Genomic DNA, 25172 nt, shown 5'->3' on the forward strand with positions numbered 1-25172 from the left:
CTACCATGTATTTATTTTTCAATATGCACAATTGTTGGAACTGGAGAATGAAAATTATTCCTTGACACGCTGATGGAACCATAGAAAGCCCTGTGCTTTCCCTCGCTCCCATGGTCCTGACAAGAAACAACTCACAAATTCTAATAAATAGAAGATAGAAATAAATACTTTAACTACTGGCATCAGGTTGGAATGGGTTTCTGAATCGGAAAGTGCTGCTCGTACGTCTTCCTTATTTCTGCACCCTGTAATGGTGGCTCTCCAAAAGTCAGAGTCAAAGTGAGATAGATACTACAGGGATCACAGACACTACACTGGGAAACCAAGTATCAATGGTACATCCAGATTTATGGTAGGTGATGGCAGTAAAGTGAAAGCAAAACTGTTTGCACAGTCTGTATTGTTGCCCATTACTGTGTATTTGCCCTTTTTTCTTGCTTAGCCACGGCTGAAAGAATGGAAAATTGTACCTTCTGTACAGTATTAGGAGACACTTACTGATCGTAAGGTCAATCAGACTAGTTTAGCTGCTTGAGGTATTTATGGCACAATCACTCAGTGTCTTTAAGGAAAGGTTAGATACATTTATGGGAAAGGTATTTTGCAGAAGCCTTCCTGTTTCATAGAGGTCTCGGACAAAATGACCCAGGAGGCCCCTTCCAAGTCTATCAAATGTGGTTCCCTGATTGATGCTGTTTCCCCCCAAAGTCTTTTCAAAACACAAAGCACTGTTATAAAATTTAATATGATACACTATATAACTTTAACACAATGCCATTTTCTTATAGGAAATGGTTAGCTGGTAGCACAGGAGCCTCGTGCAAAAGGAAGGAAAGTAGGAAAAAAGAAATTGCAGTGCAGTTTCTCTACCAAGGGATATCGACTGTAACATTTACACTGTGTCTCAGTATGGACCCTCAGCTGTGCAGGGGGACACCAAGGCATGGAGGGATATCAGTAACCCAGACTGTGGTATATATTTCTCCAGAAAAGCCCAACAAGGCCTGAGGTAATTTTCTATGCTGTGCAATAAGCATTCCCTCAATGCTGCAAAGCAAATGGACATGCAGATCTCCTTGTAAATCACTGCCCGGTCCTGTAATTTGCTGAATGTTTCCTAAGTTGACTATTTTTTTTTATCTTTCAAACCATTCACATATTTAGAAGGTAAATTCATGTTAATGGATTTTTATTTTAATTTAAAAAAAGCCAACCGGATTCTCTGGGTCATTTGGTTGAGATGTTCTGGTTGGCCTCCACTGCTCTGAACTAAGTTTTAATTTTATGTTCTCACAAGTAAAAAAAAACCCAAAACCCCAGAGCTTTACTGAATTGGAGTTTACTCTCAAAACCATTTTATACAAACCTTTTTATTTCCACTCCAGCTGACTGAGTTAATGGACAAACTCCTCTTCCAAAAAACAGCTCCTGGCCCCCCTGTCTTCTTGGGATAGCCCTGACAGGAAATAACAACATCCATACACAGACACTCCGAAGCCTTTTAAAGTCTCACGAATGCGAGCTGTTCCCTCTTGCAGAGCAGGCTGGGATTAACTCTTTTATTAACCTTCTAACCTCATCCATGAGAAAGAAAAATAGCCACCACCACCCCTTTTTTTTTATTTGGAAGCTTGCATCCTTCTTTACATAAACATGCATGTGCTCACCCTACAGAGAAAAAAAGTCCATGGAAAGCTCCCTTTCCATGAGGAGCTCCCCAAAACCCCTCTTGGGCCCTCCCATTATATTGTACTCAGTGTCAAAGTTTGTGTTTTTGTTGGAAGACATTTTCCCCCTTTAACATAAGGCTTGGGTCTCTCTATTTGAATCATATTGGTAGGAGCAAATAACATTCTTTTCAACATGTTGCATCAATGTATTTTCCTGATTCCTGTGTCAAAGAAGTGACTTTTAGCAAAATGAAAAATCTGACCTGGCTGTAATCCTGACAGTGCTCCCATTGCTCATCCTTAGCTCCATCCCTGCATTGCAGTGCAGAGAAGACACATCGGAATAGCTCTTCTCACTGGAGACAAAATGGTAAAAATTAGCCCCAGAGAGTGACATGAGCAGAAATTTCAAAGGCAGGAAAATTTATCTCCTGCTCTTTGTCTTACAGTATGGTGCACTGTAGTGGTTGGAAGATTTAGCTTCCAAGCATCCCATCTATATAAATCCTACTGGACAACAGCTCTCCGGCTTCTTTTTTTAGGGCGGTTGAGCTCAGCAGCTGGAATCTGCCAGGAAATGAGGGTCGAGGTAAGGATGGGGAAAAACTTTCCCCTAGATTTCAGGTGTTGCTGAAGGGGTCAAGATTAGGAAACAGCCAAAGCCAACCAACCTCTCACCTCCATCTCCTTGGTGTGTTGCATGAGGTCACAGCTATTTGGCACAAGGACCATGATTTTGGGCCAGCCCTGTCTCTCCTCTGCTGCAGCTCAGCCCATTGACAGCCCTGAGGATACAGTCCCTCTTGGGGTTTCCCCTTTTGAAAGATTTATACTCGGTTTAAATCTAAATCAAAAGCTCCACTTTAGCTTTTAGGAGGCCAAGACACTTAAAAATCTCCAATGGGAAGGACAAGTGAGGGAGGCAAAATATCTCTCCCTTGTAAAGGCATCCAAATAAACCCACTTTGATGAGAAGTTTCCAGCTGCTTTGCTGGGTAAACAGACACATCACAGTCCTGACATGCAGGGATGCCCTTCACCAACAGGCAGAAAAAAGAGGTGGTGGGAAGAGTAAGAGGCACCAAAATAAAAAAAGCGGGATCCAACTGCATTTTTTTACCTTCTCTGATCTTTGAAAACAGGAAAACTCATGCAGGATCAGGAATTTCCAACCTGGGCTGCATGCACCATTAATTGTGCCATGAAGCAGAGCTGGTTTGCTATTGTTGTCTTCTCCACAAGAAGCTGTTACTATGAGCTCTTTGGGGCTCAGGAACTCCATTTCCCAGTTTTCAGTTAATACTTCAATGACTATACATACATAATAGTAATGATAATCATAACAATACCTGGCTTGCCATTATGTTGTACTCAGTCTTTGTGATGCCTCTCTCATGATAAAATCTGTGTATTAAACACTTTAATTGAAACTCTTAATAAAACAGGTATTTTCACTTGTGCAGTTATAGTCACATAATGATCACAAAGCACTTTACAGAATCAAAGTAGCCAGTCTGATCCTTCTGCAGAAGATTTTGTGCATCTCAGTAGTGTATAACAAAGCTGCTCCATAGACAATTAATTGTCAAACATACCGTATTTGGGGCTGAGCAGCATCCAAACAGCTTGGGGTTTGTCCTTCAGATTGTTCTCAAAGTCTGCAATGCCACCACAAATGACACAAGAGGGACTGGATGGTCTCACCAACTAGACGAGCAGGCTGTGAACCTTTGTGCCTGTATCAAAAGCCCTGGTTCAGAAGGAAAATAGAAAAAAAAAGGTTATAATTTTCCTGGTTTAGGAAAGTCTTGATGTGCCATGGAGCTGAGTACTGAGCAGCCTCCGTGGGGTCACTGAGAGAGGACAAGGCAAAACCTGGTACTGCAAATTCTAACACTAAATGGTGCCTCACAAGGTCTGGGAGGGGTCTCAAGCTTTGGGCCTTGTAATAGGTAGTTCTGGAGCTGTGAGATGGTGAAGGGCTTTGTTCCCTCGTGTATAATTGATAAATTACCATTGTTAGTACTAAACAATACTACTGAGCACAGAATGGAAACACGCTAATGCTTTATCCATCTCGAGCAATTCTGCTCTTGTGCTCATACTGTTCTTAAATGTGCTAGATATTTGTTTGATGAAACAATAAGTTTTAGAAAAGAGAAAAATAAGAACTTTAAAGATAATAAAAACCTTGACTGCATACTTTACGACAGGCAGCTGTGAATAAGCTTCAGTACTCTTTATTTTTAACATTCCAGATATGTAATTTAATGCAGGTCTAATGACAGTCTCGAACATACTGCTTTAATCGAAATTGTTCAAGCTCTGTTCTGTGACAAGGGCTCACAAGCTACCAGCAGGGTTGTCCATTTTCCCCATTTCTGTAGGGAAAAGAAAAGGGAGGGGAGGGGGACACTCTTGAACTTATGTTGCTATTGATGTGTAATATACAATAAAAAAACAGTTAAATTTCAATTACCCACAGGTAATTATAATTTTATTGTTTGACTGTACTACGGGGATTTTTGTAATTCCCAAGACTAATAATTTTCTATAATTTTACAGGTTGTCAAATAAACTATTAAAGATTATCTTTGAAAAGGATTCTGCAATTGTAAGGACATATCATACTGTTCCTGTACATTATTAGTAATTAGAGATCCCTGGATAGTGAAATATCCGCACTATATGCTAGCTGCTGGATACCATATTTTCTCACAGCCTCCTGTAATCTTGAACCAAAGCTTTCAAACTTCTCAGCCATTGTAGCCTGAGTCACGTCCAAACTTTTATTAATATTCACTGAGCACTCATTAAGCAATTCTGGTGTGTTCGATACGTTAAATCTCTGCTTCCTGATGGGGAAAAGCAAAGGCTTCCAGGTCCATCCCGGAGTAGTGGAAATAAACACAAAAGGACTAATTCTGAACTCTGTCCCCTGATGAGGACATGGGGAAGAAGCAACCTTTATAGCAGCACAAAAGATCTGAATCTCCTGAATGCCTTTTGACAATGATGTGGCTGGCACAACAAGATGGAACTGTGCTCCCTGATTTTATCCTGAAAATAAGCATAGATGCAAATATGCTTGGGATCAGCATTGGCTTAACTCAAGGAGGGGGAATGGGATGGGCAAAGTCTCCAGCCCACAAAAAGCAAGAGATTTTGGGGTATTCCCTCATCCTCATCAGTGAGTCCACCTTTATTCACTGGGAATTTGGTGAGGACTCCCCAGACCACTTTCTCTCCCACTCCAGAGCTCAACATCCACAGAGCTAAGGAAAGCAGGCAGCAACTGCTCCCAGGTTAGCTGGCAGCAGCCACAGGCCACTAGAGCAGCATGTGCTGGGTGACAGCTTCCTTCTCCTGTACGTGCAGTGCTTGGTGAGAAACTCACTGCCTTACAGGGGTGTAATCCTGAGGAGGACCAGAGGAGGGATGAGCTGAGAAGAAGAGCAGACCCCAAAACATTGCACAGAGCATCTGGGCACGGGCTGTAAGGGCAGCGAGTGTAAAACCACGCGAGGGGATTAGCAGCTGTAGAGATTGTTGATATCTCGCCTGCAGAGCCATCAAAGGCACCATTCTTAGCTGGCAGCAGTTTTTTATTGCAGCTGCCCCAGGAGATAGTCATTATTTGTTTTATTGGTCTCTTGGATTGCTGTGTGGTGGAGGCTCTGTGCAGAGGGAAACTTGAGCACATTAAGATTTCCTTCTGGGCTGAAATCTTGGTTTCAGGAAGTGAAGACTTTCACACCTCCACCCTTAGTGGGGTTTGCACGTCCCCAGCCTGTCAGGACACCAAGCAAGAGCATCATCCCACCACACTGGACACATCTGCAGGGAGGGGTTTGCCTTCCTCCCGCTGCCAGGAAGCCTCTGTGGCAGCTGCAGTGCTCAGCAAGGGACCTGGTGAGGGATTTCCCTCACACCAGGGAGTGTGGAGGGTGGATTGTGTTGGTTTTACGGCGGTGTGGAGCTGGTGGAGCAGTATAAAGATACGGGAGCACAGGGAAGGATTAAGGCCAATGGACTGCAGCTCTCTGACTTCCTCTAGAGACGACTTTGATGGAATCCAATGTATTAATCTGAGGAGTCAGTATAGACATATGCACTGGGTTCTCTTTTCCAAGGTCTGCTTGTCTTGCTGACCTGTGCTCATCCTGCACCTCTGGGAAGGTGTGGGAAGAAGGATAGCTGATAATTTGGAGAGCTCTTCAATCAGTGGCATTTCCTGCTCCTCGTGGCCTCTCTGCCTGCTAACCCATCTCGATGAGACTGAGCCCATTACTCCAGATGATTGGCATTTATTATAAATGGAGGGGAGAAAATCCAAAGCCCAGAGAGAAGGCTCAGTATGTTTCTGGATAACAGATGATACCATATACAAATACACAGCCCTCTTTCCCCTCAATTTTGGTCTGTGTTTTGCCTGCTTAACACATTCCTTCTTGCAAGTGGAACACGTTCTGACAATTGAATAGTGAAAGCAATTAGAAACAGAATTAATTGATAAAATTAAAGCCCTGCTTTCCTTATGTTTGTCATATGACTACAAATATTGTCACTCCCATTAATATTAATTAATATAATTATCAATGTTTCTAATCCCCACACATTTTGTTGAAAAGTTACTCTTAGCTCAAGAATATAATTGTTAAGTCGTGGAAATGTTAAGTAGCAGCTAAGCAAGTCCTAAGAATTAATAGCAAACTGTAGTTTATCCAGGGATTAGACTTTTAGCAATACATAATCACCTCTTCATGTGTTCATCCACATAAAATACCTTCCATCCCTCACTACACTTCTGCCTACTTGTCCTTGCAGAGCACAGTTTTCAAGAATTAAAAGAAAAAAAAAAAAAGAGAAGATAGTAAGTAAATATTCTTTGCAGTTGCACAGTTTTCTTCAAGGTAAGTCACTGCACTAAGAGTTATGTGCCCTCAGCTGAAAGCAATGTCAAGGTCAATTATCTCACACTGAAAGCCCTAATGCAAGAGACTTTTGTGATCAGAATAATATATGTAACATTGCAAAGCCTTTGTTTTGGGCTTGAGGAAAGCAACTCCACTCTCTCTAGGCTTCCCAATGCGTTGTGTCCCGGTTTTGAATGTCACAGATTATTCCAATCATCTAAAGGACTGCCTTGCCATGCTGCTGCCATTTGAACAGCTTTTCCTGTGCCGAGGGCACCGGGATGCGGAGCAGAGCCTTCCTTCCCTGCCACCTGCCCGGTTCCTCGACGGACAGTCAGCAATTCCTGCCTGGCAATAGCGTCACAGCAGTCGTTCTGCATGGAGTATTAATCAACTCTTTTGGAAAACAGCCAAAGTGCTTTAAAGGCCTTTGTTGTAGGTTGGAGGGGTTTTTTTGCTGCTAGAAGAGAATAATGTAATCATTTTGCTATTAATTTTTAATTGTATGTTGCCATGCTTTATTACCAATCTATACTGATTTTCCTAAGAGAAATGGGGATGCTGTGCAAGCGGTATCTGTTAGGAACATGTTGGGCCACACAGTAAGAGAAGTGACAGGAAAAAGCTGTTCTTTAAAGTTATTGCAGTCACCTGCTGCTGTCTGTTCCTACAAGGTATCACATTAAATACTTATAAAATGTATGAGCTTAAGAAGATTCATGGGGAAGTGCCACGGTTTTTCCCTGTTGTCAGGTGTTTTCCTTTGCTTGTTTTTGTTGCGTTTGGTTTCTTTCCTTTTTTTAATGGCCACCCTTCGCAAGGAAAAGTTACTTCTGAGAAATCTTTTGCAGGCAAACCAAACTCACTGACATGGATGAAATCAGCAGCAAGAGTAAGAAATACTTATGCATGAATTCTTCTTGGAAGACAATCATTATCAAAAATGCTAAGATTCAGCCCACTGATACAGTAGATACTGGTAGAGAAATGACTGTATCACTCCCTGGTATCCTTCATTTCATCTAAGAGAAAGCTGGCCATGAGGGGACAGGAAATCTTTAATCTCCATTTCTCAACTATCTGGTTCTTATCAACCCACATTGAACATGAGCCACACAAAAAGTTAATGACGTGTCCTCCACTTAATAAAACAAATGCAAACAAAGCACGGACAGTTCTCTAGTGTGAGATGGATTAATCACAACCAAATATTACATGGGAGCAAGTCTGCAAAGCAGTTCTAAAAAGGCAGCATAGCTGTAAATTCAGGAAGAAATCAATTAGACAAAAGAAAAAAAAAGAAAAAGTATGTAGAAAGTCTACACTTTGCAGGAGTCTAAGTGGCAGGAGGAGGGTTAAAAGGACCCTTCATCTGTTCACCCCAATATTTGAACATTATCCTTTGCCAAGAAAAATCATGGCTTTTTTTCTCTTGAATCCCTAATACTAATTATATATTTCTATTTGTTTTATGTAATAAATAGAGAGGAGATTGTATCATGTAATATTCTATAATGTATGATCCCTATAAGAAATCACCCTATAATAAATGATCTGTACAAATATTTGTCCATAATTTTATTTTATAGATAGTAAATAATTGGTAAAAAGTATTACTACACATTTGCATAAAATAGTCATAATATTTATTAATAGTTAACAAATTATTGATTATTAATTAACAATTAATTAACAGCTAACATATTGCTGATTATTAATTAGCAAATAATTAATAATTAATAGTTCACGATCTATTGATAGGTATATGTATAGAATATTTATTAATATATTTTACCAATTGTTTACTATCTATAAAATAAATGTATAAATTTATATCTTAAATAATTATATAATACTATTTAATAAAATTTATTATATTTTTTGGCAGATATTGCAGGTTGCCATAATTTCTGAGAAATTCTGGTGAGAATTTGCAAATTTGCACCCAATTCAGTTGAATTAGTTTCAAAATAGATAAATGGGTGCTTTTCTTGAAAAAGAATTAGACATGCTAATTTTCAACAAAAAATGTCTACCTGATCACTTCCAAACTACAATTATAGTCCTGGCATGATCATCAGTGAAAAATGTGCCTTTGCCTTCTCCATATCCAGTTCTGCAGGATCTCCAGGACTGGTTCAGGAAAACACTGAAACATTCCCACTAGGTCCAGTAAGCATCTTTTGCAAATAGTGATTCTTTCCTGAGCTGGGGCCAAGATAGGCCAAGTAAAGGGAAAACCAAAAATGCAGATAATGAAGCAATGTGCCCATAATTCCCCAGCAAATTAGAGATTAAATCTTTTGCACATTAGCCAGTCCAGTTGCTCAGTTAACTGTGGTCTTGTCCCTTTTTAGGTCAGAGAAAGACCCTCTCATCAGTGCCTTCTTTGAGGGGCTGACAATGCACTGATGCTCCCTGATTTTATGAAGTGTGTGGAAGGTGCAAAGTGAACCATATTTTTGCTACTTCCTTCTTTATGGCCAAGAAGTTCTTTTTTTTTTGAGAGTATTTAACAATATCTGATGAGGCAAATCTACCTCTCCTGTTGTGAGCACAGACACAGGGCAGTCTGTCTCCTTTGCATTTATCATTCCAGGAATTAGTTTAATCAAAGCATATTATTGTAAAACATAACATACAGTATATTATTAATGTGGATTATCCTGTTGCTTTACAGCTTTGAAAAAATAAAACAAGAGAAAAAGCTATTGAATTTGCAGTCACCTTTGGTAGGGAGGTTCTGTTCCTCTGCTTATTTGAGATATTTCTTTCCATCTATTGCACCATCATGTCTCAGTTTCTGAGAGCTATAGATATTTATTCAGTGCCCTTCTATCTTGGCCATCGTAAATAGCTCCCTGATAACAAATCACACTCTCTGAGCATCATTTGCTACCAGAAAGGATCTTCAAGAAGCACATGCTCTGTGACACAGGATATCCTCTGCTTTGTTGTGAATGCCATAAAGAGTTTCACAAAATCAGCTTCCTTCCATTTCGAGGATAAGAATGTATCATCTTTGTAGTGTTACCACTTCTTACTGCCTGTTTAGGCTTCATACTTAGTCACTGCTCCCTTGCTCTTCAAACGAATGCTGCTACTTAAATACAGAGAACGATATGTGCTCATTGAGAGATTCAAGGATTTCAGCTATCAATAGAGGCTTAATTATCTGCTGGTGGTGCTCAGGTACTCTATCGATGGCTGTTGTATAAAGCCAGCATAGAAGAGACCACTCACAGCTCATCATGCGCTCTGATCCAACAATTTAGAAAAAAAAATAAAATGTAATGCATAATATTAACTTGCATCTTACTTCCCTATGTCATAACCCATCATGTAATGTTCTGTTATTTCGTGTCATGTCATGCATAACATGATGCAATGCAGTGTCACACTTCAGAAAATATTACTAAGTGAGAGCTGATTCTTGTTATCAGTTCAGAATATGAGTCTCTGATCCAAACATATTGTGGCTTCAGCTGATGGGAAGGGATCAAACTGAGAGCTACGATGGGCAAATGTTTTTCTTCTCCAGTTTGGCCAGCAGATGTCCATTTGTCAGGTTTAGGTTCGATTGAAATTTCTTTGTCACGAGCGCTTCCTCTTGTAAAAGAAATAGTAATTTTATGGCAAGCCAAAAGCTGAAAAAAAAGCCCTCGGAAATACATAATAAATGTATATTAGCGAGACAGAAAATTGGAAAATGGCCACCTGCCAGCAGCCACATAAATTTTGGAAGCAATGCATTTTTCTGCCATTATGCATTATCAGAGGAATTGCAAATATTTATTAAAAGTATTAAAATGGTGAGAATGTTAAATGTTTCCTTCAGTAGTGGAAATTCGCAGTGCCACATAGCAGATAGGATATTCTGATACAATGTTTATTAAAATGACTTCATTTTATTAGACTGTCGTACACAATAAATGTGCAGGTACAGTTAACAAAAGATCTATTGTGGATACGGGAGATTTGTGAGTAACACTTCAAAAAAATAATCTCTTCTGAACTCTATTCATACAAAAAGCATGCTACAAACTTTCATTAACTTCCTTAGAACCAATTATTTTCTGAGCTTATTTTCTTTCTCTGCCACCCCACCGTATTTTGTTAGTCAGTTTGTTTGCTTACGTTTTAATGCTTAACAGGATTAAATGCAGTTTAATTTATATACAAGTAAGCCCAGTGTATACATGTAGCAGGCAACCAAACATTACCATTATTTTGGGGTTCATTTACAGGTCTAAACATGAATGGATGGATAGAATGCATTGGGACACCAGCATCTTTTCATCCACGAATAAAACATTATTAAAAGATCGGTGGGAGCTCCATAATATTGATTGCAAAGAAATCACATCCCAGTGATTCCAGCACATTTTCTGCCGGAGTTAACTGTGGTGATTTTGTTCATAAGGTTCCGGTTGCAGCGAGATATGGACACGGTGAACACCACTGATGTCCCAAAGCCTCACAGGGCAACTGTTCTGGTTGGCTTTGCCCCTTCCAGGAGGGTCTGAGCACTGATGGGAAGAGCAGCACAATCCCTACGTGAGCAGGTGATTTGAGCAAGGGAAGGGTTTAGGTCTGTGAAAAGTCATTGAATAATCAGCTCTCGGGACAGAGTTAGAAAACAGCTGGATTAGAAGGGATACCTTGAGATAAACAACGATCACAAGATCTGAGATGAGATTGTTGCTGTTGGAATGGAAACAACACCAATTCTGTGCTCAGCAGTTCCCTGAATCAGCAGTGAAAGGAAGGAGTGAAATAGTGAAAATAGCAAAAGCTATTGCCTTCACAACTGAAAGTGTCATCTTAGTAGCTTTTAAGTGTCTTTTTTTTTTTTTAAGAAATGATCAGAGAAATAAGAAACCAGTATTGTTTGGGTTCTTTTTACATGAGGATTCCTCAATTCCTAATAATCCATTAAGTAAGAGGTGCAATTGGAGTCTATGTTGTAGGCAGAGGGTGAATAGATCAAAGTTACAAGACCTTAGATTTATGAAAAGCCTTATGCAAAAAGAAAAAACCAAAACCAAACAAACCTGACTCTGAAAGATAAAATTTCAGAAATAAAGGATTTTTCTCTCTGCTTTTATATGGTGCAGTTTTATTCCTTTCTGACAAACACGGAGCACTGGACGGGGGAGTAACTTTCATGAAAAAATAACACTTTCAACCAGACACTTGGGAAGGATTTGTGGAATATCAAATGTGGTGCAAGGGATTTAACACAAAACGTGTGTGTTGGACAGAGACCGTGGCCACCTCACAGGTAGGGGCAAATCCTCTGTTGCCTTTGGTGAGGGCAGGTGTGACACCCCCTCACTCCCTGCTGCAGAAAGCCAGAAACCAGAGCTGAGATTTGCTCTGTCCAAAGCACTTGGATAATTCAGTCTGTGCAAAAAGTGGAGTCAGCACTTCAAGCAAGGCAAACCCATTTGCTTGGCCAACCTTATTTAATATGAAGCATGTTTTATCTTGATTTAGGTGGTTGTTGTTCTTTAATTAAAGAAATTATAGGAGGTCATTCTCATTAGTTTAGAAGAGTCCTCACAGAAGGGGTTTGCACTGATTTAACCTCAGGGTAAGCTGGCACAACTTTTGCATGTAAATAGGATTTAACACTGGACACTTTGTGTATAATCCAGCTCTTCACTTGTGACATTCAAGGAATACTTGGAATACTGACTGGAATAAAAAGATAATGCTGATAAGCTGGGGTCTTACCGTGAAATTTGTCAAATGATCTGCGGTGGCAGCCCGGAGCCTCTGCACCAGCGGGGAAGGGACACCACGGGGCTTTCTGCTGGGGGCAGTCCAGGCAGCACTTCCCATCCCTGCATGATGACATGAGGAGATATTGTACTCAAATCCCATCGCTCACGTCTGGCCAGATGGAGGACTAGCTGAGGGGCACAGAAATTGGGCAGAGAGAGGGGGAAGCAAGGTGTCTCCCCACTAGCCGAGGAAGCCGTGCCTTGGGGCCGGAGCGTGGCACAGGCGCGTGGTGGCAGAGGGGCCACCACTGCCAGGGAAGGTTTGCTGTGAAAAGGATAAGGAAAAAAAAAAGCAAAAAAAAGCAGCAGCATGAGAAGTGCCAAGTGAATGACGCTGTCTTTAATTGGTACCACCAGGGGCTTTGTGCGGTCAGCACGCTTTTCATGTTTGTAATAGAATCCCCAAATTCGACTGATCTGAAGGGCATCTGACTGTTTTACATTAATCACAAGCTATACAGCAGAGGTTTGAGAGCAAGTGGGCAGATACCCTGGTGGAGTAGCACTAAGGAGCTCTCATTATAATCACCCTACCAAATCAAAAGAAAAACCCTAAGGCTCCTAATAAAGGAGACCACTGGACTAAACAAATTGAACAAGTAGCTAGACATGCATGAGCTTCCAACTACTGGTGTCAATCACAGCTTTCTGAGCCGCCTCTTCTGCTCGGTGCACAGAAGCACACGCAGGTGAAACGCGGGCTCTACGTCCAGGTGAGGTGCCAGCACACAGCCCCAGTGCTGGGGAAACAGGTACAGGTGCAGTTTGTAAAGGCACCTGCAAGAAGTCATTGTTAAGCATTTGTCAAACCAGCACAGCACTGAGGAAATGGGCAGTGTGGATGGGGACACCAGCATGCTCGAGCAGGAGGATGTCTGAGCAGGCTTTTCCAGCTTGGTAGGGTGGGATGTCTAATTCTGCAGGTTCCAGTTCAGAAGATATCAAAGAAAGGCTTTGAACCTCACAAATTTGTGTGTCTTTAGGACAGGGAAAAGGTGCAGTACCCTGAAAGCCCCGTGCACTGCTCACCTTCCTGCACCTGTTGGTGGAAGTTATTATATTCATTATATTCCCTACTGGAAGTAAAAAAAAAAAATGTGGGTTGTTGCTTTCTGAAAAAATGCAGTTGGCACTAATGAAAGATCTCCAGAAATTGGAGAACAAGAAAATTCTAAATTTAGAGGCAAACCTATTATTTGGGGGTTTTTTTAAGAAAAATGAGTTAGGTTCCTTTAGCTACCACCCCTCCTCAAAAGCTATCAGGCAGGAAACCAAGATTTTGAGGTACTCCCTGAAAACTAAAAAAAAAAAAAAAGAAGAGTAAATATCAGGGAAGAAAAAGAAACAAAAATTACTAGGATCACTATTTAGCACAGCAATCAGGGGAAATGAAAAAAAGGAAGGTTTCAGTAGGGAACAGATGGACAAGGGATGATGCACTGAGGCATCGGGTGAAGACGTCAAAGGAGAGGTTTTATGGAAAGAAAATTCCCGTGGAAGAACTGATGGCTAAAACACTGTCAGCTTTTTAAGTGTTGGGAAGTTTGACCTACCTGCTTCATGACCACTGTCACACACAGTGACAGTGCTGTGAGGGCACTGGTTGCTGTCCCCCTGTCACCATCTGAGGGGCTGCACCTCTGTATGAGCCTCATCATGGAGGAGGCACAACTGGGGCTCCTCTTGCAGGTGTCCTGGTGCCTTTCAAACCTGGAAGGTAATATTTTGAGAAATCATTATTAAATGTAATCCTTACTTTTTTAATTAATTTCTCTTTTCCCTGCTTTTTTTTCCTATTGCTTCTCTCTATGGTTTGTTTTTAGGTTTTTTTTTTTCCTCCACACTGTAATAAATCAACATATAAATGTAGTGGATTATTTCCACTTGGAATGTTGGAAGACAAATAGTACAAAAGATCAGTTTGGTCATTTACCATATTGGTTTAGCATGGTAATACTCATGGGGTTTTTTTCATTTCTCATTTCAAAACTGTAAACAAATCCTGCAAGAACAGATCAAATACTGCCTACCTAAGACAGTGCCTTGTGCAATGAAAACATCAAACCTGGTTTTGGAAGGCCAAACTGCCCCTCCTTTACTTTTTCGTAGGGAAAACACAGAATTTTGAATATCCCGAAATTTGAAACTACGTTTTTGCCAAGCAGCAAAAATGCAAAAATGCACCCTTAGCACCAGATGCACCCTTAGCCACGTTAAATCACAAACACATACACACATGGAGATGAGGAAAATGCACATTAAATATGAAAAAGTATTCCTTTCAGGCAGAAGATAAACAGCCCTACTACAAATTAGCTCTCGGCCCCGTCAGGTGTGAATCTCTCTTGTCAATACGTACCAAATTCCCTGAGATAGAACCACATGGTCATGAATTTTATTTCTCTCCTGCTTAATTCCAAGTACCACTCTCCCTTGTGGATTTACTCAGGGATGATTTACAGTGGGAAAGGTGACATTAAACACGTCATTGAGCATGCAAAGATGCTGCACTCAAAGCAGCATATGCTTGACTTTGTTAAAAGATGAATGCTGTCAACTCCACAGTGCCCACCAAGATCTGGCCTCCTTTTTCTTCCCAACAAACTTTGAGGAAGATGCAGACATGAGTCTTGACACTGAGAGAAATAAAAGTTAATGTATTCATGACATGATTTCACTTGCAGCCTGATTTAGCAATGTCTTGTCTAGTTTGGATCTGCTGTTGCTTTTCCTAATTTACTCATTGCACAAAGAAAATAAATAAATAAGTGCACTATAGTCTTATTTATCCTTCTTTGGACATTTCTTTACCAGGCAGATGGTCAATTAAGAGCACTAAACAATGACACTGTTTTCTCTGTAAACATTTTTTTTCTAATAGCCTAACAAATGAGAATCTGTGCTGCCATACTGCTGAATACCATCTTGACTTTCTAATTACAAAGAACTGTGTCTTGATAGTAACAATTACAGCTGTAACAATGATGCTGGTACTTGAACAATATAGTTGGAGGCAAAGTGCTTATCGGAATATTCACAAATAAAGGCTTACATTTATGCCAGCTCTGGAGAAGGGAGGTTAAACAGCTGGGGGTGGGGAGGTGCAGAAGAAAGGTTGAAAACATTGGTTTAGTAGCTACAGATGTGAATTTGAATCCAATTACATGAAAGGCAAGGGGGGGACGAAGCATGAAAAGATGCTGTTTCCTTCTGTTTGGCTAATCAATAGGTTAAAGGGTTAGTAAAATTAACATGTTAATAACATTCATTCTGCTATTTATATACCGGTCATAGTATTCTCAGAGAATTATGTCTTGTGAGCAATATACATATTATTATGCCTGCTTTTTCCCCTTTTTTATTGTCCGAGATGGTGAAATGGTCAGTATTTTTTTCCACCAATGCGATGGAAATTAGCTTCTCAAGTCTCTAATTTACCCTACCTTTCTTATTTAACTTCTTAAATCCAACTCTTCCAAGATTTGGGTGGGGTTTTCCCTTGTTTTTTTAATGAAAAGCTCCCCCTACCCCAAAGAAAAGGGGCAGCACAGTCCCTGAGCTCAGCACACATCCCCAGCGCTGATGTCCCAGGGAGCACGTTGGCACCAGGGCACCAGGTCACCATCACAGAGGGAACAGGTTCCTTGGAGGAGGCTCAGCTACTTCCTCCTGCTCCTTTGTCCCCCTCTGCACCTCTGGTGCCACAGGGCCCCCCACCCCTTGGCACTGCTCTGTGCCCACAGGCAGGATGGCTGTCGCCTCCTCCGCTCCTTCCCTCGCTCCCGCTCCCACAGCGCTCCGCCCGCTCTCCGAGCCGTAATTTAGCCCACACTTATTAATCAGTGCACATAATTTGTCTCTAATGCTGTCAATTTAAGATGGCAACCTGACTTTTTTTTTGGAGGGGGCAGGGTCAACAATTTAATGAATCTCGTCTGCATTTTAATTCAGACCTAATAATCTGCCTCTGGCAGTTTTCTTAGAAAAGCACAACGTTTTCCAGGATTTTCTTTCATCAAATCCAGCACAATGGGATGTTTACCTTCCTGCCTTGGATATGCTCAGCCCAGGGTAAGTCACCTACAGACCTACCTTAATCAAACTGGGACATGGACTAAATCTACTGGTTTGGCCTTTGAAGGGTTTTCCTGGGGAAAAGAGAAGGAAAGAAGGAAAGCAGAAGGAAAGAGAAACTTGGGGCTGTGCAGTCCCTTTTCTGCACAGATTGGTGCAGATTGTAGGCAAAAAAATACTACAGACTTCCATGGTTCGCTGCCCCTCATGGAATAACTTCACGAATGGTTGGAGCATCCAAGAAGTGCTTTCCTTATTTACTCCTGTGCTTTTCTTTTTGTCCTTCCTACAGTAAAGTCCAGCAAGAGGGAAAAAATGTACTGAAAGGAAAGAGGGGTGCAGAAAACTCAGTCCTCCTGACGAAGCAGCGTGGATGAGTTTGTCTAACTGCCGTGGCAGGAGGCTGGAGCCTGACGGAGCAGCTCAGCGGACTTCCCTGGGTCAAAATAAATAAAACTCCCCAAACAAGAGGCTCTGGCTCCCAGTGTCAGATGTAAACGGAATAGACTTTGTTATTAGGAGCGATGTGCCTTTGCCCTGGCGAGGGCTGTGCTGACAGGAGCCCCTTTCTGGATTTCAGTCAGCTGCTGTCACTTGCCTTGACAACACGGGCAGTTAATGTATTCACGGCGTTCCTGCACACGCATCTGCAATTCCCAGCATATTGTATTGTTTACCCCTGCTCTTTTGTAGTAGTGCGTGTAGTAATTTGCCTTCCAGCAGCAGAAAATTCCTCAACTTAAAATTTTACCCTCATTTGGTTTGCCCTTAATAGAAAAACAACCCTATTGCAGCCCTGCCACCAGCACAGCTACAGCGCTCGACAGCACCACAAACAGAAAAATGGCACATTTCACATTCCCATCAGAAGTGTCTTCTATATATTTTTATGCATATCCTCTGCCACATGTTATTTTTTCCCCTTTAACAGCTGCTTAGCATATTTTATGCCTTCTGGACTGGTTCTAAGCAGCACTGGAAGGGGCATTCCAGCAACGTACCTGAGTACTGACAGTAACAGCAGAGGGCTTTTATGTCCCAAATTCCCTCCTAGTGCTGGTACTCCTGTCTGCCAGCACAACAAGGTGCTTCTGGGGCAGCTACTGCTTCACAGTCCTACAGCACCTCCAGTCCAGTGGCTCTTCGAGTTTTTGGTGAGGAATTAGCTGTCATTTAACTGAATTACCCCCTCATATTCATTATTGTCCCCTCCTGCAAAACCTGCCCGATTCAGGTGTCTGTCCTCACCACATATTACAAGGCAGCCCCATCTGCCACATAACAAATATCACTAAGTCTACTCCATTTTCAAGCTTAAGCTCCAAGCTGATAATGAAATGAGGCAGAAGACCAAATTCCCATATCCTGAGACCCTGCAGGTTAAACGTATCATTTCCTGATACATAAACATCTTTCTCTAGGAACTTAAAAAAAAAGCCAAAAAAAGATAAAATAATTCCCTTAGTTCAGACATCTCCCAAACACAGGGGTAAGGTCATTAGAAAGACGCAATGGGAAATGCAGTGAAATTCTCTCATCTCAGTTGCAGGTCTACATTCAATAGACTCGTGTTAATGCCCTTTGCTTTAGCTGCTGTAGTGTCAGAGTGACAGAATCCAAGCAGAGTCACCTGAAGTCGTCCATAACACGCTACTTAGTTTAAATTCCTTTGTCTGGCCACAAATGTCCAGTTCTAGCTAAAAGCTTGAAAGTGAGACAAATGGTAAAATAGACACTTCAAGAGAATAAAATTGTGAAGTGCTCAGGTAGCACTGTGGAGAAGGGAGTTTCAATTCAGAGGGCTTTCCAGATAAAACAGACAATTAAACTCTTATTGTAAAGAGATTCCTCCCTCCCCGCTTTTCTTTTTTTCTTTTTTTCTTTTTTTTTTATTTAAAGCAAGGGGAAAATAATACTGGGAATTTAGAAACATGAATTTTTAAAACCTAATAAGCTACACTAACAATCTACACAATTCCCTTCCGTTAAAATATTCATTTGGAAATACAAGATTTGTGATGAGGGCAGGCTGGGTAAACAGGCCTGAATACTGCTGATGCAGGGGAGTCTCAGTGGTACTCCCCAAGGCCAGTGCTATCCTTGGCCATCCTTGGCTTAGCCCTGTCTTGGTTCTCCTCCTTGTCCCTCCACATGCTGGAAAATAACAGCCAATGAATTGCACAGTGCTTTTAAAAGGCAGAGGATGTAAACTGCCCTTTTATATCTGTGGGGACTGTTGGGCACAGACAGAGAAGGAGCTGAGCAGTCTGGAGGAATAGAGACCTGGCAATGGGAAGTTCCAAGCCTTCATGGCCTTGCCAGACCTCCCAAGTGCTCCTCTAGAAGAGACCAACTTGTACCTGACAAAAGATTTAGGTGTTGACAAAGAGACATATTCCATGGATTTGTTTTCCTAGGCACCTGCAGCCACACCTTCTATGGTGCTCCCCATAGGACCATGATGTCTGCTGTACTGTTAGTACAAAAAGACACTTAAAAACTCTTTGGAAAAAAGGCATTCACACATTTTAATGAAACCTCCAAGAAAAGGGATGAAAAGCCACTCTTCAATAGTTAGAGAAATAGTCTTAGGCTTGATTTCCTTTCCCTCCCCTTCTCACCTCACCCCAGTACCAAATACATTCAAACTGAACTAACACTTTTCTCCTAGCCTGCTTCATGCCTCATGCTTTTGTCTTGTCTTTTTTATTACAATTTTTGTGCAATCTTTTTGACTTAGCCTGGTTTTCTTCTTCCTATGCTTCCCTTCCCTTATATTTAGTTCTGTGTGACTGGACTCCAGCCTTCTCCCTCTCGCTCTCACACACAGTGCTATTAAAATTAAATCCTTTTGTGTAACTCTCTACTTCATTATAGGTCTTCAAGCCACTCCTGAAATCCCAAGCCAGTCTTTGCCTTTAGCTCATCTGAAGGCAAACTTCAGCACATGGTTTGCTTCAGATAAGTCACCTTCTTCCCACCAGTTTGCCACATGATGTATCACAAGATTGCCACATGGAGCTACAGACTAACACAAAATGACCACACCAAAGAAAGTTGCATGTTCCTTTCTTGCAACACAAAACCAGGTACCACATGAAATATTAAACAATAAAAGGAGTGGTCTGATTGAGGAGAATCAGTCCTGAAGGAACCTGGTGAAGAAATCAGTGATAAACTGCCTCTGTGCACCAGAAATCCTGCTTTACCAGGGATGAAAAATGCTCAGACCTTCCTGAAAACATCATGGAATTCCAAGTACTAACTAAATGATGCCTTCCACTTTTGAAGGAGAGGGAGGTGGCAATTTAACAACCAGGTATTTATTCCACCGTGTACTCCTCATACCTGGGCAAAGGTGCCATATCTCAGTGTGGGCAGCAGAGAGGATGGAACTCACCTCATACTGAGTAGACCGAACTAGTCAGCAGGGCTGAAAACAACCACTTCTCACTAGTCTTCCAAACCATCTCTAAGCCCCATTTATTTTCAGCACCCAGATAATATTGTGATCTTTAGGTCCTCAGCAGGCTGGAAAGTGAAAAGTCTCAGTTGATATGTACATGACTAACACACTCAAGGATATTCCTTTGGGACAATAAAGATAACAGTGCCCAGGGCAAAACTGTCAAGAGAAAGAGGGAAGGTTTAAATGAGCTTCAAGAAAAAAACCCTATTCTGAACTCACCAGTCATGAAGTACTCATGCAAGAATTACTTTTCTCCTTTTTTTTACTGAAAAATAAACTTTTCTTGCAATAACTGGAGGTGACATCATCACCACTGGTCTTGCCACTATTAATAATAAGCTCAGGTAAACATACAGGAGGAAGTTGTCAGGGAGAAGATAAAGATGAAGCCGTTGATTCACAGAGTAAAAGTGGAGTAAACAAAGTGGAAAAGTAGACAAGGACTATGGGATTTGGACACTCCCCCCCTTCCCATTTCCAGTGCCCAGGTATGGTATGACCAGTAAGATATGTACCAAAGATGAGGGTAATAGCTGTGGTTAAGCAGCCTAACTGCCCTGAGCTGCAGCAGTGCTCCCCTTTGCCTGTCTCTCCCCAGAGACAATGCCAGGACAAGGACCAGAAGCAGGGATTTGGAAGGACTCAGCAGTGCAAACCTCAGTGGAGGACTGTGAGGGGTAAGGACCCCAAATCAGGAATTACCAGCACAGGGCACCGAGCAACAGCCCTTGGTGGAGAAAGGACCCCGACACACAGTCCCTGAGGGAGCTGAATTTAGGGAGCTGCCCACAAAAAGCGTGTAATACATGGGAGTAGAGCCAGTGTCCAGATGAAACACTTGTCTGCAGCACGACCTGCAGGCACAGCAGGAGGGAAGCCCATCAGGACCGAGCCACAGGGAGGGAGGCTCCTGAGAAAAGGGATGGTCAAATGCACACCCCAGAGCTGGGTGTGAACGGCCAGTTCTGATTCAAGCCCTGCTTGATGAAGTGAGGAAGCGGGAGGACTTCAAAGACAGATTTAAGCAACAAGAAGTCATGACTACTGCCCTGAAAATAACAATTTTGAGGCGTGGGCTAATCCAACTTGATACTGAGGCACTAGGAGAAGGAGTGACCAAACGCAGAGGTGTCTTTCCTATGCTGTGAATTTGTCAGGGTGCCTCGACCTCCTCCTGCTCGTGTGCTGCAATGCAGCGAAAGCCGGGCACTTTGTAAAACGAAAACGTTGCAGAAGCTCTAGGTGCAAATGCAGCATGTGCAAAAGCCTTTTTATTCAAACTGTGCTACTTAACGAAGTGGTTTGTGAAACCATTTTCGAGCCTTCAGCAATTTTCCCTGCTTGAAGAAATCATTTTAGCATCTTCTTCATGGGTTGTTCATAGACTTTAAGCCTCTGAGTTCACCCCATGGTGTCACCTGAAAGGGGACTGCAGGCTATGGATCACAAGTACAGCAGAACTGGAAAGTTCATTTCACATATTGTTTCAGCCCCAGCACTTAATTCTGGGAGGAGGCGATTTTGCATCAGAATGAGACATACTAGGTACAAACTACAGATTACTTTTCAGAGGAGTTAATCTTCCTATCCATTATCTAGAGTAATTCAAAAAGCACAAAAAAATTGAACTGTTCTTGAAAAAAGAATTCATGTTCAGGTAATTACAAATAACAGACACATCTGGTTATCTTAATTGTTTGGGAATGTCTCAATTATCTAAGAATGTTTTCATAAGGACTCGGAGACAGTAAAACTTTCTCACGGCAGATTGCATTCACTGATGAGAGGAAATTCAGCCGAGCTAACACATTGGAGCGTGCTTAGACCCACAGAGCACTTTCAGTCCCCTTGCCAATGGGCTTTATTTGCCTCTAAAGAACAACAGACTATGAAGTGAGAAATGGGAAAGTCCCACTTAGGCAGCAGCAGCCCCTTTCCCTGAGAGCTGCAGCTTTTCCAGCACTCCTGTGAAAATGAAGGTGGGTTTGTGTACTGATGGTTCAGCCAGAAAAATGACAGCAGTGATTTTTTAGTCATCTGCCCCAAAGAGAGGTGAGCCAAGCAAAGGTCCCTGTCCTGCTGGAGGGCAGAGTAGGTGTTTGGTGGCTGGTGAGTGGCACCCCTTCCCTCACAAATATTTGAAGTGTCTCTTGCCTGAGGGGGCTCACTGCAGAGGAGCTCAGAAGTTCCTGCAAAGCTGAATTCACCTGCACAGGGTGGTGGCTGCTTATCAGGGACACAGAGCCAAACCCCAGAGAGGGGGAGCTTTCAAACACATCAGGCAGGTTCTTGCCCCAGTGCTGCATGTCATTTCATCACACAGACTACAAAAATCAGTAGCTGGCCACTGGGAATTTCTTCCCTTACGTCTTAAGCCTCCGAAGAGGTGTCAGGGAAGGGACACAGGGGAGTTCTGCACTTATGCCAGGATGCCTGCACCCCACTGAGGGGGTTTCTTACATGTTTATGTCCCATAGCTCATCCAGCTCTTCCACCAGGGCCACAGTCACCTGGCTCTGATCCTTTCTGCTTAGGGCTGAAGAACCCCTCAGCTTGCTTCTGCATGTAGCCTAACTAGCACCTTTGCATGGCAGACATGATTGGGGTGAAATCCTCTAAGTGGAGCGAATGTACCCCTGTGGCTAATCAAACCAGCAAGGGGGGGTGTTGCTGAGGCTCCACACAAGTCCCAATCAATATTATTTATCTGGCTGAACGTGCAAACCGGCCACGTCCCCTCCACCTAATGCCCACTCCCATCCCCTCCACCCTGTGGGTATCAGCAGGAGGGAACCTGATGTATGCTGGTAATTATCTGCTGCTGAAAAGAAGTGCTATTTCTCTTATTTTTGTAATGCAGATCAATGCACATGTCACTACTGAAAAGCTGTGTCATTTAGGATGGAGCATTAACTGCTAGGAATGGATTCTGAAGCTCCCCACTTGTGGGTGGAATATTTTCTGGAGGAGTTGAGCCTTTCGAATCCTGCATTTCATTTATCCCACTGCCTCTTTAAGAGTAGTCGGTGGAGGGTGTTTGAGAAAGTGACAGTTTGTCATCTCCTTCCCCAGCGAACTGGAGCTGGGGACAAAGTGGTAGCAGGGAAAGCAGCAAACTGGCACAGGAAGGTGAGTGGGGGACATGGACAGCTTTGCTGGGGTAAGGCAACAGCCCAGCCGTGGGGCTGTGAGGGAGCAGACTCCAGAGGATGGAGGGATAATCACGTGGGAGAGAAGAAAGATGTTCCTGTGAGTGCAAACAGGGTAAAGCACCCAGGGAAAGAACAGAAGGAAGGCTTGGAAAAGGGCAAAAGCTGGATGCTTCACTAAGAGGGGTGCAAATCTGGAAATCAACATGCACACACAGACACCCACACAGCCCCCTCCTGCCAAAATTGCTACCTAGGAGCTGTGCTAGCATGGACTATCCCAAAAGGAGTCATCTGATTTGCAGTGCGAGGGAAGAGTTTTCCAAGTGTCTTTCTATTCTGCACAGGAACGAAACAGAAACTTCTCCAGATACTTGCTAAGAATGAGAGAGTGCAAACTCTCTTACTGGCTGTCAAGCCCAGGTAAAGAAGAGCACATAATGGTCACAACTGGGGTTCACTATGGTCTTTCACCAAGAAAAACCTCAAAATCTGTCAAAGGGAAGCTATCACTTTACAGTCATGTAAATGATGAACTCCGGTCTTCTACCTGGGAATTTTTATTAACTCTCCTTTACACCTCCAGGATAACCTGGTCACCATCAAACTGGAAAGACACACAGTCCCCCTAAAACAAAGAGTCTGGCACTCAAGTGCTGCTACAGCTGCTGTTCTGCACCCAAAATAATTACCTGCTGCTTTAACAAACGTGCATTTCCCTGCTCAGGCTGCAACCTCCCCTCAGCCACACAGGTGTACACAGCCCGCAGTGAGGGTGTTGACAAACCTGAGACACACTAAGCATTAATAAAATGTGACCCATACCTTTCCCTACTTGCTATTTGCCATTGTTAAAACAGGCATTTGCCTTACTTTGCAGCTCTGATTTTTAGAGCATATGCTCACTATGTACGGCTCCCCTTTGAAAGTTCTGTTACTCCTTGGAATTGCTCAAAAATGTCAATATTCTTTTGAGTACTTGATATTTACAGTTTGATATTTAAAGTGTGCAATTTGTTATCTAAATTGCATAGCACACATTCAGTTTCCCGACTGAATGACCTAACTTTTATGAACCTTTCCAGCTTTCACAGGAAAAGGTTTTGTTTAGACACGAAACACCTTTCCATGATTAGACAAATATCAGCTACCTCGGAAAAGCATTGCAAAAAGGGTTATGAACAAAGAGAAATAGAAATTATATTTAGAACTCCACAGAGATGCAAATAGTTATCCCTTCCTTCACCTACAGCCCATACGTAGTGCCCAGATTGTTTTTCTTTTTTACTGATGTTGATTTTCTTTTCATACTGAGAAAAGAAGACACATGGTTAGTTTGAAAGCTGATCAGATCCCTCGTTCATTTGAAAAGCTTATTTCTAAATAGTACTTGCAAATATGTGATGAGCATAAATTTGGAAACTGCTGAAAAACTAGTTCTATGTGTCATAACACAGGGTGTTGGGTTTTTGATGTGGGACTGAAGTACGATGAAAAGCCAAAGTCCTACCAAAAACCCACTCCCTGATGACCAGCCAAAGGAGGATTGGAGAGGCAGCATTATTTCTGGACACATTCCATGTCCCTTTTCACTGGAGCAGACAAGTACATATGACCTCTTTGCAATGATTCAGGGTTTCAAAACTGTCTCCTTAAGCCTCTTGATCACCACTTGTCCCTCCCCATTGACAAGCTAAGCACTTACAAGTTTTGAAGCCTCCTTGGCTCACTTTTAAATTTTCCTTTCCACATCTTATGCCAGCAGTTACCCAGAGGGAGAAAAAAACCTCACCATATCCATCCTTCAAAAAGTCTAACTTTCACTCTGCTAGTTCTAATCCATTATCTAGGCCCACTAATGTGTACTACATCATCAGAGGAGCAATGCTCTGATGATGTAGTACAGCCCATGTACATGTACATCATCAGAGTTATATCCTTCTGATCTGCCTGTGGGTTTAATAAGCATTCCAGATGGCTTGCTATGCCTGAAGCAAGAATGGATAATCACACAGCTCTACCCTCAAAACAATAATAAAATAAGGACACAGTAGCACAGGGGCTCGTGCCTGCCAAAAACACTCAATAGACTGTATAATACAATA

The 25172-nt window shown here is 42.1% G+C and overlaps 1 long non-coding RNA gene across 1 annotated transcript in view; it reads right to left on the bottom strand.

Moving 5' to 3' along the window:
- LOC113991667 overlaps positions 1 to 25172 on the bottom strand; it is a 79811-nt gene that overhangs the window by 31593 nt on the left and 23046 nt on the right. The window contains exons 4-8 of the long non-coding RNA XR_005565204.1: positions 13929 to 14085; positions 12326 to 12435; positions 3266 to 3420; positions 1934 to 2026; positions 1367 to 1456 (exon numbers count right to left, since the gene is read on the bottom strand). This is a non-coding gene — a long non-coding RNA (uncharacterized LOC113991667). The remainder of the gene's footprint in view (positions 1 to 1366; positions 1457 to 1933; positions 2027 to 3265; positions 3421 to 12325; positions 12436 to 13928; positions 14086 to 25172) is intronic.

The sequence above is a fragment of the Pipra filicauda genome, unplaced genomic scaffold (assembly GCF_003945595.2).
Source record: "Pipra filicauda isolate LSUMZ 115617 unplaced genomic scaffold, ASM394559v2 scaffold118_size2161507_pilon, whole genome shotgun sequence".
Lineage (NCBI taxonomy): Eukaryota > Metazoa > Chordata > Aves > Passeriformes > Pipridae > Pipra > Pipra filicauda.